The sequence below is a fragment of the Cornus florida genome, unplaced genomic scaffold (genome assembly GCF_030987335.1).
Source record: "Cornus florida cultivar Cherokee Brave unplaced genomic scaffold, ASM3098733v1 CherokeeBrave_3.0.0_Hap2_Chr02, whole genome shotgun sequence".
NCBI classification, from domain to species: domain Eukaryota; kingdom Viridiplantae; phylum Streptophyta; class Magnoliopsida; order Cornales; family Cornaceae; genus Cornus; species Cornus florida.
Genome location: NW_026775572.1, coordinates 79,873,955 through 79,888,053, shown reverse-complemented (window position 1 = coordinate 79,888,053; position 14,099 = coordinate 79,873,955). Strand labels below are relative to the sequence as shown.

The window sequence follows — 14,099 nt, the reverse complement described above, 5'->3', positions numbered from 1 at the left end:
CTATTATCTTCAACTATAATTTTCACCCCAAGAAAGAAAAAGAGGAAGAATAAAAAAATTGGGTTTGCATATCTATTTCGTTTCTCTTTTTTGTCATATGAATTTATTTATTTATTTATTTATTTTGATATCAAGAACAATAATTGAGAATTGAAGAACAGGGGTTTATGGGTTAGTCGGGTCTCTATAACTCATCTGGAAAAAGATGAAAATAAAGAGTTTAGAGAGGGAATACATATGAAAAATATATATTTATATATAAACATTTGCATATATAGAGAGGGGATGAGAAAACTTGGGGGCGTGGGCTATGCAGAGAGATGCGTGTTTATTTCTATTAAGGGTTACACTAATTATAACATAATACTTGGACATTAAGGAAGAGTCGGTATTAAGTAGGTTTTTTTAAGTCGGGTAAAATAAAAGTGCACTCCCCCCCCCCCCCCTCCCCCTATACATACATACATACGTACATACATATATATAAATTTATTAACAACTAAATAAGAAGAGAAAGTTCGAAGTGTGGTGGTGCTGCCCAAGTGAAAAGGTCCAAGCACTTAAAGTGCTCCCCACCCTATGATGATTCATGTTCCAAACTTCCAAGATAAAAGCACATATATAGCATTCGTTCGTGTATCATACTCGCATATGAATGTACTTAAAAAACGGCCTTCTTAAAATTTGGTGAATTAAATAGATTAATTGAAAATGCTAAAAGTCACTTACATAAAAAATATTTAAAATTTCAAACTTATATAAATTTTTAAAAAAATTACAAATATATTTTAAAAGATATATATTCCAACAATAAGCTCCCGAAGAGATCAATTTCTCCTTTCATTTTTGCTATCAGGAAGGAATGAGACTATTCCACTGTAGTTAAGACATTCGAATGAAGTTATCAATAGCAAATTTTATACCATCAACCAAATTAAACATATTTAAAATTTGAAACTTATATATTTTGAAACATATATATTCCAACAATAAGCTCTCAAATAGATGAATTTGTTTCATTTTTGCTATCAGGACCAAGGGTATTCCACTGCAGTAAAGACATTGGAAGTTAACAAAAGCAAATTTTATACCATCAACCAGATTAAGCATTAATCATGTTCAAATCGTGACCATAAATAAACATACAACAAGAAATTAGTTCCACAGCAGTTAGGACAGTCAAAGTCAGCAAAATCAAATTTTATACCATCAACCAACTTAAGTCTTAATAATATTCAAATCGTTTAACTAAAATGAACAAAGAAATTAGTTATTTGAGTTTAGACACGGACTTGAATACGTTACAACAAGAATACGTCTGGACATGTCAAAATTTGGAAAAATTTAAATACTAATTTCTTAACTTGGTATACTTACAAAAATGACCGTATCCAAATAGTATATGAGTGAAACAACAACTAAACTAAAATAATTACCAAACAAGGAATTATACTTTTGTGGTCCAAATTACGTACCCTCGTCACTTTTTAATTTTCCATCCACCTCCTTTCTCTCTCTACTTTCTCTACCAACACCTACCACCATTACCAATACCCACCACCACCACCACCACCACCACACCACCACCCACCTCCATCACGGCCACCAATACCCACCATCACCACCACACCCCCATCCACCTCCATTGTGACGATACTGGTTTTATAAGCCAGTGCGTCCTATGATGACCTGAAGGTTGATCCGATAACGGATCACAAATGCAGAAGCTAAAGACAAAATCAAGGTCTTCAAAGATATAACATATTCCTAAGACACCAAAATGACCTTCCATGAGGTCACGGAACTCAAAGAAAATAAAGTGCAGAAGCGACGTTTTAAAAACGAATAAGTACTACTCTAGGGGTAAAATGGTATTTTCAAAACAAAAGTGGGTGCTACTGAGCACACCATTGGATAGACAACGAAAAATGAACAAAATTAGACTTAAGAATCGCTAGATTCGGAGTCCGGACGAATAAGTTATGATAGTTTCAAAATTGGGTTAAGAAGCTGCCAAGGAGGACACCATGGGCACCCGCAGCAGCACGTGGCAGCATCCTGACAGCAGCCTAAGTTACGCCAAATTTTTTATATTGAAATGGGATTTTGAGGGTTTAAATGACATTTTTTGAAAAAAAGTTGTAAAGCGAACCCACCCACCACCCCCCCCCCCCCCCCTCCCTAAAGAAGTTCTTATTTTTCAAAAGAAATGACAAAAATACCCTTAAGATTAGATTTTGCAACAAAATACAAAATGTATGTAGCTCCAAGTGTTCATTTCACCAAGTTTGATGTTGTGTGCGGAAATGATCATGTACGCAAACATAAAATATATATTTAAGCGTGTTACAATGGCCTACGGCCTCAATAGATGTCATTTGCAAATTATCACATACCAAACCTCCGAATTTCATAATTTTCATAAGTAAACTAAGAAACCAAAGAGCGTAAAAGTAAACTTAAAGGTACATGGCCTTGGCCTCATTACATACATGTCAAATAAGTCTCAAAAGGTGTACTTATACACATTACATATTTCAAATGAAAGATACAAGTTTTAGTATACCAAACCAAAAAAAAGACAAACATGCTAACACGTGCATGTATACAAAATACTTCATGGTACTCCAAGCTACCAAACAAACCTAGGGATGTTGTGCATCCCAAAACAAAGTTTTATTTCCTGAAAGTATCTCAAACAACTAGGGTGAGTAAACAAGTTACTCGTAGGAAATGAACATGTGTATAACCTAAAATTTTAATGGTTTTGCAAGTTTAGTATAAACCGATCCATGTGGTTCATGTCACCTAACGTCTATGTCCAAAGTGAGATTATGGAATCATTCTAAGCTACCTTAGAACATTTCTAGTATAAACCACAATATTAATGTAATTTAACAAAATTGGAGAACCGAATATACAACAACAAGTTATAACTTCATAATGTTATCAACTTGAAATTTAAAACACGAAATCAACAACGAACAACAAGTTACAACAATTTAGTGTTATCAACTTGAAACGAAAATGCGAAATCAAACAAGGTGGATATACTTGGACATCACGCCGGATTAGAACCAATGAAATTGGTTGCTTTTGGGTTACTAGCCTGTGGGTAACCTCCCTAAGTGGGCACTAAATTTGGGGAGAACTTTTACCTCCCGCCCTAGAGGTGTACTTTAGTCATAGTCACAATAATGATGCCCCAAGAATCCAAAATCAATAAATTGTGCAACAATGTATATATTATATATATACAATGCAATAAGCCAATTTCCATGCACAAACAAATTTGATTACACACAAATCATGCCCTAAGTCCTTAAACTACAATGGCATGTGATACATCAAATATATAATGTGTATACCTACAAGCTACACTATGCTATCAAAGCATGAAATACAATTGTGTAAGTATACTACAAGTTCCAAATCCATGATTTAAGTATAAATGCAACATCAATACATAATTAAATCAATGGAAACAATATATTAAATTAATAATCACATAAAATAAAAATCTCAAGATTTCAACATATCTAAATAAAGCAAGCTTAATATATGTTAAAGATCAACTTTAGACCTAATTTAATAACATGTCTTAAGTTGATTTAATGCAAGTTACAACTATGTGAAATCTTAAAAATTAAAGAAAGACATGCATACACTTTATATAAACTTCAAGAACACTTAAAATACTAAGGATATAAACATGAAGACACCCCCTACCTTAATAGAGAATTGAATCTTTATAATGCAAAGCAAACCAAAGAAATTTAAGAAATCGTTCTAGGGTTTTGTAAAGGAGGGTGAGGGGAAGCTAAAATCTTACAAGAGTTAAGCCCAAATGTGAAAGGAAAAGGTTCAAAATCAAGGTGGTAGGTCTTAGGGTTTCAAGGTTCCTTCAATGGTGGAGAGAGGGAAAGTGAGAAAGAAAGAGAGATAGTGGAATAATATGTATTCCTCCACTCACTATGTGCACTAACACTACCTCTCACACACACACACTTTCCAAAATTGTAAAAAAAATCCCTCCCCAAAATATAAATTGCAAAAAGGTCCCTCCTCCAAAATATCTCCAAATTTATTTGCAAAAAGGTCCTTCCTCCAAAATATCTCACAATTTAAATTGCAAAATGGTCCCTAAGACGAAAAATAATTACAAAATTTAATTACACAATTTCCCCCAAAAGTGAAAATGTTTCTAAAGAAATTATGCATTCATACTCTTTACAAAAAAATTAACAAGTAGCATGTTTTTCTAAAAAAGTAAGACTAAGCATTTCATGGAAATTAAATGTAATGGATGCATGCAAAGCTGGGATCAAATCCTAGTATAAAATATGAGGTTACGCGAAAGAAAATGATAAACAGGGAAAAAACGAAAAAATAAAAATGTCAGAAAAGGTGAAAAGATGATATGGTCTTCTCAAAGAGAGTACAAAAACCAAAGGAAGGAGTGTCGGGGACTACTTCTCGAGCACTCAAGATGACCTGAAGGGACGAAACCCAAACTTAGAAAAGAAAACATCAACGGAAAAAGAAAATCCGTAAACACAGGAAAAAGAAAGGAAGGAAAATGACAGGGTCATTACAACCCACCCTCCTTAAAGAGATTTCGTCCCCGAAATCAGGAACATCCCTAGGAGAATTGAACTAGGACCGAACGCAAGGTCATACCAAGGAACAGATTTTAAGGTGCTAAAGGACTACTCCAAAAGCCTCAAGATCAAACGAACTGTGAGACAACTCTCCGAACGAATTGACATGCCAATCCTATATCACTCACCAAAGGAACTCCAAGACAGCGATGGTGTGTTGTCAATTTAAACCCAAAGTTTATATACAATGTGGCCAAGTTTTACATTTAGAAATTGCCACTACTACCTTTCAAAAAAAAAAAAAACTAGGTGAGTAGGGATCGTCCCAAGGGATTGAGTGTCATACTAGGTTGAGGAATCAAAATTAGGGTTAGTAGGTCGAGTGATCAAAGTAGTGGTTGGTTGGTTGAATTAAACTAGATGCAAATTAAACTAAAGTAAACAATAATGCAATAGAGAGAATAAAAGAGAGAGAGAGATCTTAGGGTTTAGAGATCACCACTATGCATAGCTTTTCTACACCTTTAATGAAAGATTAATGAGGAGAAGAACATGTATTCCAATATAGAGTGTGTGTGTGGTTGTTTCAACAAGCATGGATGACAAATTAAACATATATTGTCTAAACAACATGGTGGATAGCACAACATATCAAATTAAGCCATTAATCCTTTCTTTAAGTTCACAATCCAAACACATCACAAGGTTAGAGATACATGTTACTTGTTTTTCATAAGTATGGAACATCAACAACAAGCATGGATTGTCCTCTCATTTAACAACTACTCTACAACTAAGCTAATGACATGAAATTGAACTAATTAAACTAAAGGAGAGGTACAATCCATCAAGAAATGAGTATGAACCATCAAATAAACCACAAGAACATGACATTAAGCACTATGTCTTGACAATCTCTAAATCTATAGCATCAACACACATAGACATGTATCAATAACACAAGAAATAGAGACAAATACATGAACATCTATCCTAGCATACATAGACATATGGATAGAATGAAATAATCAATTGGAAGCATTAAACCACATAAATCATTGAATAAACAAGATCTATATATATAAAAGTGTCAAAACGTGAATCACAATACAAATCCCCTTAAAAATACATAAATCAAGAAGTAGAAAGCATGCTTAGGGCTAACTCTAGCCCCAAGAGGATGTCTAACCACTCATGGATGGTGTCCTCCAACCCTCAAGGGCAAGCTCCATGAAAGAAATCTGCTCTTTGGTTGATAAAGAGTCTCCAATGGTGTCTCTAGCCTCATCCTCTTCTTTGCTTTCTCCCTAAGAATTCTACAAGGTATGATATGATATGATGTGTTATAATATGATATGATACAAAAAGTAATCCTTATCCTTATATAGGTAGGTCAAATGACACCCAAAATGAGTTGGGGTCGTACAACAAATATTCCCCAATGATTGGATAAAGGACAACTTTTTGTGAGCTGAAAATTTAACTTTTTCGCACTGGAGGAAGTTCGATCGATCGAACCTTGGACTTGGATCGATCAAACATGGCTGAGATCTATCGAACTTAAGTTGGATCGATCGTTAATGGCGGCGCCTTTTTGGATAAAAACAAATCTGAGATATTTTGAGAGATATTTTTAGAAAAAGGATAAAAGTGGTTGGTAGGGTGGTACAACTGGATAAAATCAATCATTTGGATAAGGATAAGAATGTTCGATCGATCGGAGAAGGAAGTTAGATCGATCGAACTTTTGAGATCTTTGAACAGGGACAAACATGGCTCAGATCCATCTTGAAGTGCTGAGATCGATGAAAGTTGGATCGATCGAACTTTTCTTGAGATCGATCGAAGTTGCTGAAATTCTACCCTTTGCTTCCTTTTGCTCTGCTTTGCTCCTTTCTTTGATTCATCCCAGAATTGCTTCAATTATACTCTTATTTGGCTGAGTTAGCTTATTTTGGGGATAAGTACCTGAAAATGGAAATAACACGAAATCAATACAAAACGGTAAAATAAGATAGATAAAGGTCCTAGAATACCTAAGCTTAAGGGGTTTAAATACGCACTTTTCAGCACTCATCACACCCCCAAACTTAAATATTGCTAGTCCCTAGCAATGAACTAGAAAGTAAAGGAAGAAGTGAACAACTATACAACTATGAACTGGAAAACAATAAATGGATAACACCACTTTTGTAGGGAACACGATTGCACTTAGCATATGCAACAAGCCTTTTAAACCCCTAGGTTACCCCTAGTGGACGAGTGAAGTCTCGTGAGGGTTTCCAGAAATGATACCCACAAACATTAAGCTCATTCTTTTAAAAGAGACACCAATATTGCAAACAAACATTGAGAGAAAACTACCTTAAGTATGCAATTGTTCAAACATTTCTAAACAATCTTCCAAAATTTCAACATCAAGCAAGCAAGTTTGGTCCTCCATACATCAAGATAATGATCATACAAATTAAAACAACTCTAGAATCCTTTTTGAGTGGACCGACATCAAGTGTGTTGCTATCTTAGCCAACTAAAGAATTAATCACATCCTTACCCTCAAACTAGCACACAAATCTAGTATCGATCATCAAGACAAAAAGTGGACCTTTTATTAAAGCTTTATTGTTCTAGGTGCACTTATTCTTTTCACTCATTTTTTTTTTTATAGGATCAAAGATGGAAGCATGGTGCAATGTGTTAATCTATTAAGCTTTCTAGCGATTCATGAGGTCGAGCGTTAGGTCAATGACTCCTAAACTAGACGGCTTTAGGGCACTAGGTGTTTAAACACCCCTACGGACTTACAAGCTCAAATCAACTAGGCTACAAATCAAAACAACCTCCATCTAATCATTTCCCACTTCTCACCTTTTGGGAGAAGTCCTCACTTTTTTATTGCTTTTACAACTTTTTCTTTCTTCTTTCTTTTTTTTTTTTTTTTGAAAAACAAGTATTAACCTAAAGTTTGGGCCCTCCACCTTTTAGCGCGAGAAGTTCAGTGCTTGATGAGGCTAGAATCCCGGCTACTTAGTAAAAAGGGGTTGTTATCCACCTTTATAAAAAATGAAAGCTTTCAATGCACTACTAGTCCAATTAGGATATAACCAATTCAATAGTCAATAAAGCATGTACCCCATAAATGAATACTAATACGTGCCTGTGCTAGTGTAGAATCCTAGAGTGAATCTCAAAACAATCACAAAATCATGATGATGTTGACCACAAGTGTAAGCAAAATATCAATTTTTCGAAAAATTTACTCTTAAATGGCATCCACAAGGCGTACAAGGAGTATTGGACTCTCAAGTCATGCAAATTTTAAATTATAAGTAATATAGTCCTTAAAAGATCAAAATCATAGCTAATCATGGACCAATCATAGAAAATCCCTCAAATACACAAGGCATGCTCAAAAAACAAACACTGCAAAGCACCATTACCCCCAAACTTAAATGGCACAGTGTCCTCAATGTGTAAAGAGAATAAAAGGAAATAGTATACCAGTACAATTAAGGTAAAGAATGGCTGGGACAGAAGTATCCAAAGTGGGTGGCATAGGCCCCCCAAACTTGGGATTAACTGTGGTCCTGAAATTTGGTACTTGGATGAAACTCATCAGATAACAAAAGGGATAATAAGAGTGCACAGTGGTCAGGAAAGTGTAAATGGGATATCAACTGAAAATTAAAGAGAGGTATAAGGGTGGTCCTGAAAATTTTGGGCAGTACTCTCTTTCACTGAAGTCACTGAGATGCACCTGATGGAGTCAAACAGACAGATATAAGAATATAAGAATATGACATCCATAAAGAAAGCATATATATAAAGCAGGATAAAGTGCATAGTACATCATAAAATCAAAGCCGACAGACCGGCTGCAAAAATAGTATACAGTGATAAAAATGTAATAAGTATCACAATATCAAGTATAACAAGGAAGAGGGACAGGGAATCTTAGGTGGATGAGGCAGGACGGGCAGGTCATGCTCCGCGGATGTCTCGGGATAGATCACGAAATGCGGCCATGACATCTATGCGGAGGGTAGCAATGTCAGCTTTGATGGAGACAGTCTCTGCGCGGATAGATACGACGGCATCCTCTAAAGCCTAGAGTTGCTCTCCAAAACCGGGTGTCTGAGCTGGAGCCTCAGGTGTGGCTGGATAGGAAGAATGATGATCCTGAGCCTGCTCCGTATCATGAATGGGTGACCCAATTGGAGAAGGCTGCTCTGCGTCCTCGGCAGGCTGCTCCAAATCAATATCCATATGTACGGCAACTGGATCGACTGCTGCGTTGTCCGCTACCGGGTCTGCTACTGCGTCCTCCTGTAGTCGCTTGATAATAGCATCGTAGCTCTTATCCCAGTCCTTCTTCAGGAAGTGACATGATCCTCGCTCAGGGTGCTCCCGTGGATGGAAAGGATAGCGTTGGTCTAGCAGGATCTGGGTGATGAGGTGGCCAAATGGGAGAGACTTAGCCCTTTTGGGCCTCTCCTTGCTAATGTGCTCATCATAGAGCTTCTTCATCACGCTCCAGATGAGCGCAGGGATAGACAGCCAATGCCCTATATAGAAAGCGTACAAAGCTATCAAGTAGTCACCTCTCCACTGAATCTTATGGCCGGCCATGAAGACGTTGCGGAACAAGACTGAGTCAAAGAACCACAAGTTATCTGGCAAATAGGTGTGGGTGGCGAAAGTCTCGCCATCGATGTAATAACCTGTGAGAAGAACAGCCATGTCTGCATATGAAGGCCTGTATAGCCTGTGATATGTCTCCTAGAGCTCTAGAGGGCAGTCATGTGGACAACGGCATAATCTGGATAATGTTTCCACAGTAATAGAAATCAAATGGCCATCAATAGAGGTCCTTAGCTCCATGGTGTTACGCGGGGCAGGCCGGAGGTTCTGGAAGAACATCCGTACTAGCCTCGGGTACACCGGGTATGTGACAAGGGCAAGAATGGCTACAAGGCTCCTCCGTAGTATCTCATCATAAGCGGATCGGGTAAGCACCAATCGGGAGAAGAAATCTATGTCGAAAACTGACTCGTGCGCCACTAGAAGGCATGAGTATCTGCGTAATGGCTGGTCTAACTCCTGGGCTGGTTGAGCTGGCTGTGGTGAAGATGGTATGTGCTCAGCCTCAGCGTCACCGTGTGAAGGAGATGCGCCAGTATCAGAGTATAATCTGCTATCAGAGTGGGGAAATCGTGTGGGCTCAGTTGGCTCCTCCTGTATGGGGTCCTGGGCATGAGATGGATTGGCCTCGTCATCTAAACGTGGCCTGCCCCGGTGGTGATAGTGTCCGCGGGCTACAGTCTTGACCCGAACCATGGCCTGAAAAATAATTGAAAACTTGCAAGGGAATCAGTGTCAGAATAAAGAATTTAAAGCACAAAATAGAATCATGTATGTCAAGTAAGATAGACAAAATAGATAAATGACATGAATCTATGGAAGTGACAGTATGTGAACATGCTAAGTAGTATAAGTGCAAAATGCATCCAATGTGGAAAATAACAGGCATTGGGCATGAATGAGATAGCATGGACACAAGATAAGATGCATGTATTGTGTATATGAAATCTGTGAAGTTCGATCGATCACAAAAATTGTGAGATCGATCTCTCATGATCGATCTGAGAAATTAAGTAACTAAGTTCGATCGATCGAACTCTGCGAAGAACGTGGACAGTCACAGATCTGTGACGTGGATGGCACGGGGCTTTCACGAACATGGTCGTGGGCCTATCAACACACAAATCATCAATCCTAATCACTTAACGAGGCCCATACTCCTAAAATCAAATCAAAATACAAAATCTAACAAAATATATATACACATATATACATATATATACAAAGTGAGTCAAAGCTTCATCAATGGAGATTTTCATCATCAAAATAGCATGGATCTAACATTTAAAGTATGTATGAAGCAAATCAAAGCTTGAATACAAGATGAAGTCTCGGATCTTACCAAAATTGAAGGATGGGATGAGATGAAGATGAGATGGAGATCCGAGAGGAGAGAAAGAGAATCGACGTTTGGATCTCGCCGGAGATGGGGAAGATGTGTGCAGCGGCGATGAGAGGGATATGGTTTGAGAGGGTTAGATCGATCTGTGAAATCGATCTTCATACCCTCGGTTCCATTTTTAAAAACTTCGCCAAACCAGTTCGATCGATCGAACTGAAACCCCAGATCGATCGAACTGAAATGATCTCTCTTTGAATTTTTTTTTTGAAATTTTTGAATATATATATATATATATATATATATATATATATATATTGGAATTTAAATTAAAAATTAAAAATTTAAAACTAAAAATTAAAAATTGAAAATAAAATTTTTTGGATTTTTGAAGAATTAAAATCTTTTTGGAATTTTTGGAAAATAAAATAAAATAAAATAAAAATATTTTTGGAATTTTAAAATTAAAAAGTCAAAACAAAGTCAAAGATAGTGAGATGAGGAACATAGATCGATCTGAACAAAATGTTCGATCGATTTGACAGAGAGCTAAAAATATGCAGGTTTTGGGTTCAGGAATTTTTCTAAGTGTTGGAACTCAAGATCGATCAAACTTGAAGTTGGATCGATCTAGGGACTTATGATCGATCTAAGAACAAGTTCGAATGATGGGACAGAGAGGTGATTTGGATGCAGGTCGAAAATTTTCTAAGTGTTGGATGCAGGTTGAAGTTCGATCGATCGAACTTATGTAAAATGCTCAATCACAACATAAAAGTGCATACAATCCTAATCAAAGTTGCTAGCAATGCATATGAACCAAGAACAAGTATCTAGACTTCGTAAGAATTAAAATTAAAGAAAGAAATGAGGGAGGAATAGGGTTTTGACACCTTACGAAATGTCTTGCTAGTCTTTAGCGTCTCTAATAAGACGTTGGGCTCTTTTAGCCCGGATCAAACATCTTGTAGTGCATTCCCTCCTCAATGGGGTGATAAGTGCTTTGAACTCCACCCAACAAATGGTTTTTTTAAGGAACTTGTTGGATTAAGCTCAAAAGACGTTTTCGGTCCTTGGTCAATGCAATCTTTGGGCTTCCACGCCTTTTCAAAACAAGATTTTAAAACAACTTTATTTGGTTTCAAGGTTGAAGATGGACTTTTTGAAACTTTGGTCTCACACAAAAACTCAATTCCTTCACTTTTGAGGTCATGACATTTCTTTACAACATTAATCTCTTCATGCTTGTCAAATGAATTGGGAGTTGGATTAAAAATATTCAACTTTACCTTCATGTGGCCAAATGAGATCTTTATTATCCCCATCCTACATTTGATGTTGGCATTCATGGTTGCCAAGAAAGGACGGCCAAGGATAACGGGAATTTGGCTTTTAGGATTTGGGACCGGTTCCGTGTCAATGACAACGAAATCAACGGGAAAGAAGAATTTATCAATTTTAATCAAAACATCCTCGATGATACCCCTAGGCTTTTTGATTGATCGGTCGGCAAGTTTTAAAACTATCGACGTTGGTTTTAAGTCTCCTAAGCCTAATTTGACATAAACCGAGTATGGAAGAAGATTAACACTTGCTCCTAGGTCAAGAAGAGCCCGATTAATTATACGATCACCAATGATGCATGAAGTAGTAGGTGAACCGGGGTCCTTAAACTTGGGGAGAGTATTATGCTGTAAAATTGAGCTTACTTGTTTGGTTAAGACCACTTTTCTAGGTGCTTAGCTTTTGTTCTTCCTCTTTTGGGTGCACAAGTCCTTCAAGAATTTGGCATAAGCCGGAATTTGCTTGATTGTATCCTAAAGTGGGAGATTAACTTTCACTTGCCTAAACACGTCCATGATTTCATTGACTTTGGCCTTTTGTTTGTCATTTGAAATGGATCCTTTTAAGGCATCCGGAAATGGAGCTTTTGGTTCAAAAACCTTTTCAGAATTTTTCTTTGATGTATCTTTAACACAAGAAATTTTCAAATCATTTTGCAAATCTTTCTTTTCAAAATCACTTTTCAAATCACTTTTCAACATGTTCTCATTTATATGGTCATGCACATGCAATGAAGGAGGAATATGATATGAAATGGGACGGGTGTCAACTTGTGGTTGCATCGGTTCACTCTCTTCATTGGACACACCCACTTGGTTGTCCACAATCCTTCCACTTCTCAAGGTAGTCACCGCATTGACATACTCTATTATGTGACCTTCCGATGAGGAATGAGTCTCCACAACACATTGTTGCTTTTGTGGGGCATTCAAAGACATTTTTCTTTTCGCGCTTGCATTCAAAGTGCTAGCTATTTGCTCTACTTGGGTTTCTGGCTTTGCAATAGATTGAGAATGAGAATGAAGTAATTATGTGTTTGCCTTTAAAGTGCCCAAAGCGGTCAAAACTTTCTCTTCAAAAGCGAGACTTCTAACACTTCCTTGGGAATATGATGGTTGATTAGGAAAATGAGAATTTGAAAATTGGTTTCCTTGTGATTGATATGATGATCTAAAACCTTAGGAACCTTAGCCTTATAGTGGAGGTGGAATGTACTTTCCTTGAAAACCGCCTTGGGAAGGGTTTGAGCCCTCTCCTTGGTTTTTCAAAGAGAAATTCGGGTGATTCCTCCAACTAGGATTGTAATGATTTCCATAAGGATTGTTCCCTTGATTAGTAAAAACAGCATTTGCTTATTCATGATGCTCATTTTGCACATGTCCATGGGGACAATTGGAAGCAGAATGTAAAACACTTGAACAAGTCATATATGTCTCATTAGATGGATGATGAGAATGGTTAGGGAAGGAAGATACTTGATTCGCCGAGTTTTGGTTGATCAAAAATTGATCAAACATTTGAGATAATGATTTCATTTCGGCGGCAATTTCATTGGAGTGATCGACTTGATGTAAGCCAACACTCTTCCTACCACTAGAATTTCTACCATTCTTTGAAGATAAAGTACAATGCAAAGAATTTTCACTCATGCTCTCACATGTCATCCTCATGCCTATCAATGTAAGAGCCACCCATGGAAGCATCAACCATGCCTTTGTAATTGTATGATAAGCTCTCAAAGAAATATTGAACTAATTGCCATTTGGGCATGTTATGATGTGGACACTTCCTAAGCAATTCATTAAAGCGTTCCTATGCCTCATGAAATGTTTCTCCATCCCTATGTGAAAATTCTCGAATTGAGGTTCTCATAACATTGGTCTTAGAAATCGAATAGTACTTCTTCAAGAACTCTTGTTGCATTTCCGCCCAAGAAGTTATTAAAAAAGGCCTAAGATTGTTAAACCAATATTTTGCCTTGTCTGTAAGGGTGAATGGAAAAATTTTAAGCCTTAAGACCTCTTCTGGCATGTCCGTGTATTTTACGGTGGAACATACTTTAAGAAACTCATCCAAATGCTTGTAAGGCTCTTTACTTGGAAGTCCATGATAGTTAGGAAGCATTTGAATGGTTTGTGGCTTGATTTCATAGTGGTGTGCTCTAAATGGTGGCA

At 37.0% G+C, this 14,099-nt stretch overlaps 1 non-coding gene across 1 annotated transcript; it reads left to right on the top strand.

Annotated features, from left to right (window-relative positions):
• The first annotated feature begins 13,693 nt into the window (after positions 1–13,693).
• On the top strand, positions 13,694–13,802 carry LOC132297960 (small nucleolar RNA R71). Its single transcript, XR_009479466.1, has one exon. It is a non-coding gene; the product is annotated as a small nucleolar RNA R71 (small nucleolar RNA).
• Positions 13,803–14,099: the final 297 nt, after the last annotated feature.